Below are 3,985 nucleotides of genomic sequence, written 5' to 3' on the forward strand. Positions count from 1 at the left end.
TTCAGTTTGTAATTTCAGTTTAGTCCAGTACCTTGATCTACTCACTTACATGCAACTACTTCTGTATTATATTTACAATCAGCAAGATACAGAAGTTATTTTCTCACGAAATGATATTCTTTTGGTTCAATGTGAATGTTAGACAACTAGATAATATAACTTGTGTTTTCTCACTTCATTATTAATTACTTGCTGATTGTATCTTTAAATTTTGGGAATACCAACTACTTCAGTATAGTCCCTAGATCCATCAGCACTTACACATGGACCTGTTTATAATCAAAATATACATTCGCAGATTAAAAAAAAAGCCCAATCTCTTTTAAACATATACACTTTCCATTATACTCTTTTACTTGTTTCAGTTATTTGACTGTGGCCATGCTGGAGCACCGCCTTTAGTTGATCAGGACGTATAGCGTATCTTCAGACCCCAAGACTTGTTGGCCTAAGACCTCTTTAAAATATGAAGACTTTTCCCCTTCATATTTTAAAGAGGCCTTAGGCCAACAGGTCTTGGGGTCTGAAGATATAGATATGCGATAAAGTTAAACCCTTTATGGACAGGAAACCCAGGGTAACCCCATAAACTGGCCATTCACCAGGAAAAAATATATACATATATATATATATATATAGCAATAAGAAAATGTAGGGGAATATGAGATACTCATCAACCTGCAGACACTGCATTCTGTTGATTAATCTGTTTATTTTATAACTAAATTGACAAAAAACACAATATACAGACACTTATGACATACCATGTCATACCAACAATTAAGATTTCAAATTTAAAGGACATTTAGCAATTGGAGAAGGGACAAAATCTTACAGCTGTTTCGGCCTAGCGTTGGCGTGCCCCATTCTATCTCTATTGCTCCCGTACACTGGAGTAATTAGTAGATGAAAATGATGTAATGGGGGTACATGCATAATTTGCTAGGCCTCTGTATTTTTATTTATTTTTGCTGGCCTTTTCTTGTCAGGGTTATCATTGTCATGCTGGTCAATGATGATACATTGGTATGATGATAGACTGAATGTCTGGGTCACCATTGTAACAAGCCTGCTGAAGACCATTGCCGTGTAGTTGGTCTCTAGAAAGAAAAAAAGACTGAATGTAAGATCAGTTTGGCTGCATGTAACATTGAAATAAGCAAACTCCCAAACGTTCAACCATATTTTATTGATAGAAAAACTGTGCATATAAGCATGGAAATTATCATAAATTCACTAGTTATCAGGATAGTAAGTAGGAATAAATTTATGGTGTTGGCTTAGACATTATTTACTTGGAAGAGAAAAACATAGATACAAATACTGCTGCACATTTTAAAAGATTGGAGAAGAAAACTGTAAATCTGTCTTACTTGAGGACTAGCAGTAGTCTACCATGATCTTTCTTTTTTGAATGCTAACTGCATTCTACCATAATTTAGGTGCCACATTGTTTAACTAGGGTGAAAGGGCACAAATTTTTAGAGTATTGAAGAAGCCAAATCACATTACATCTTCACACTGATTGGGTGACTTTTAGATCAATCATGCGAACATGTTGTGGAATATATATTTATAAAGCATATTACTCTACCTCTGGTATTCGAGTACTATTTTTTCCACCTTGTTTCACATTCATGCGTTACACTATATGTATGTATGCATTGATGCTGATAGATATAAGGAATTTTTCATGTTATAAATGTAGTCAGAAATTCACCCTATGGTGTTTATAAGGCATTCGTCAATACGCTTCGTTTTCATTTTGCGTAGATAAAGGTCACTTTTTTAACGAAAGTATATAGCAAGATTATTGCTCGCTCGCTCTGCTATATATATATATATATATATATATATATATATATATATATATATATATATATATATATATATATATATATATGGGGGGGGGGGGAGTGTTGTAAATTACAGATCGGGTGTGATTGATAAGCAACGAGAATTATTTTAACGAATTGAGAAACACACTGGCCAAATTCAGTTAAGAACGATCTATAGAATATGTGTAGAGAAAATACTGGTTCATTTATTTATATCTTTTTAAGAAATATGAATAGTTTTTTTACTATTCTTCGTTATTTTAAATACGCAATGTAAGAATACATTTTAAGAAATACGCATATGTCATGTAGAGCTAACGTTAATGAATACAGAGCCAGGCGAAATACGTATAATTCAATGTCATTTTAGGCATTTTTCGCCATAATCAAATTAATTTTAGCAATGACGCAACCCCGATCGTTGTTAATTATAGTAGAATAACATTGTTTTTTTATTTTCATTATCTAAGTTACATTTTTTTTTTCTTTTTCTGTTCATATATTACAAAACACAGATTAGAAATCTCTAGGCAAGATGATTCCTTCTTCCTTTCAATGTCTCTTTTTCTCCTCTGCCGGAAAACGGGTAAAAAAAATTGACTTCGAGTTATATATGAATGGAAGTTAACTTAATCAGCTATTACTTTTTTTTTTGCAATTTTATGTTAGATTATATTTTGATTTTAGAACGTACGACAAAATAAAGAATGAGAAAAAAATTTTTTCCTTTCATATTTGTTCATTAATTCATGACAAAATCCTTTTCTCTCTCCACCTTTCGATATCAAACTACAATACTCGCTTTCCTGCTCTAGTTTTTTTCAACTTTCCAATAATTCTTATCCGCTATTTATTAATATTTGTTTACTTTTTTGTGAGCTTAATATTGCAAAGCAAAAATCTCTAGTTATTATTTGTAAATTAGAAGAGCCCATTAATTCACATGTTTTGCTTCTTGCTGGGGAATGTCTTTCGTTGAAACATGCAAGTTTAACCATTGAATATTTTGCCGTGTTTCATGCTTAAAATCTATTTGGGTTATTCAATATCAACGTGATTAATTTCTTTCCCAAGACCAACATGAAACTTCGAATTTATATTCCGGTTTTCACTCAATTCTGAATTTTTTAAGAGTTCTCTAAAATATATCAATGAATGACTTTCATATTAACAAGAAATCATAATAAACTATTAATAATAATAATAACAATGATTTCAATTTTTTGCCACAAGGGCAGCTTGGGGGAGGGGATTAAGTTGATTACATCGACCCTAGTGTGTAATTAGTAATAATTTAATCGACCACCGAAAGGATGAAAGGCAAAGTCGAGCTCGGCGGAATTTGAATTCAGAACGTAGCGACTGGCGAAATATCGCTAAGTCAGAGTACTTACGCTTTTTTTATAAATCTGGCACTTGTTCTCTTGGTCTCTTTTGCTGAACCACTAAGTAACAGGCAATGTAAACAAACCAGCACTGGTTGTCAAGCAGTGGGGGAAGAACAAACATATAAATGATGATGATGGCTTCCACTGATGTTCTGACTTAACTGACAACAAAAATCTAGTTTTGAAATAATATTCTTCAGTTATCTCTCCCTCTTCTCTGTAATACTTCATCTTAACACCTCTCATATCCGTTATCATTCTAAACACCCTCTTATATTCACCACCAATACACTAATTTACTCTTTGTGCCATTGTCTAGCATTAAAAAGACCATCTGGTGCCTCCATACCTCAGTACAGTGAGCCCCTTATATCAGCTCTCATTTACATAACACTTTTCAGCTCTCATTTACATAACACTTACTCTCACATAACACTTAACTGCCCACAACCCTATAGAGTACTATTAAAATTACAAATAAGTGCACCATCAGTAAAATTATGTCAATAACCTGTTTCAGTTGGTGAATGTAGTCATTTCTCTTCATTTGTTGTCAATATTATTAAAAAAAAGGCTTAAGTGCCTCACAATCATTTTCTTACTTCTGTGCTGAGCTGTTCAATCTGATGACGAGAATCAGCCAATTTAGAAACAGCTCTTTCAAAAGAACAGTTGGAAAATTGCTGAGCTAAAGTCTATTATTAAAATTGTATATCCTGTTATCAGTATTATCTATTCAATTTTCTGTGTATGGATTTT

The 3,985-nt window shown here is 32.7% G+C and overlaps 1 long non-coding RNA gene across 1 annotated transcript; it reads right to left on the minus strand.

The window, feature by feature from the left end:
• Positions 1-938: 938 nt before the first annotated feature.
• On the minus strand, positions 939-3,594 carry LOC149134340 (uncharacterized). Its single transcript, XR_016242832.1, has 2 exons — positions 3,233-3,594; positions 939-1,100 (listed from the first exon to the last, which is right to left on the minus strand). It is a non-coding gene; the product is annotated as an uncharacterized LOC149134340 (long non-coding RNA).
• Between the last annotated feature and the right edge of the window lie 391 nt (positions 3,595-3,985).

Source organism: Octopus bimaculoides, chromosome 8 (genome assembly GCF_046866305.1).
Source record: "Octopus bimaculoides isolate indiv1 chromosome 8, ASM4686630v1, whole genome shotgun sequence".
Lineage (NCBI taxonomy): Eukaryota > Metazoa > Mollusca > Cephalopoda > Octopoda > Octopodidae > Octopus > Octopus bimaculoides.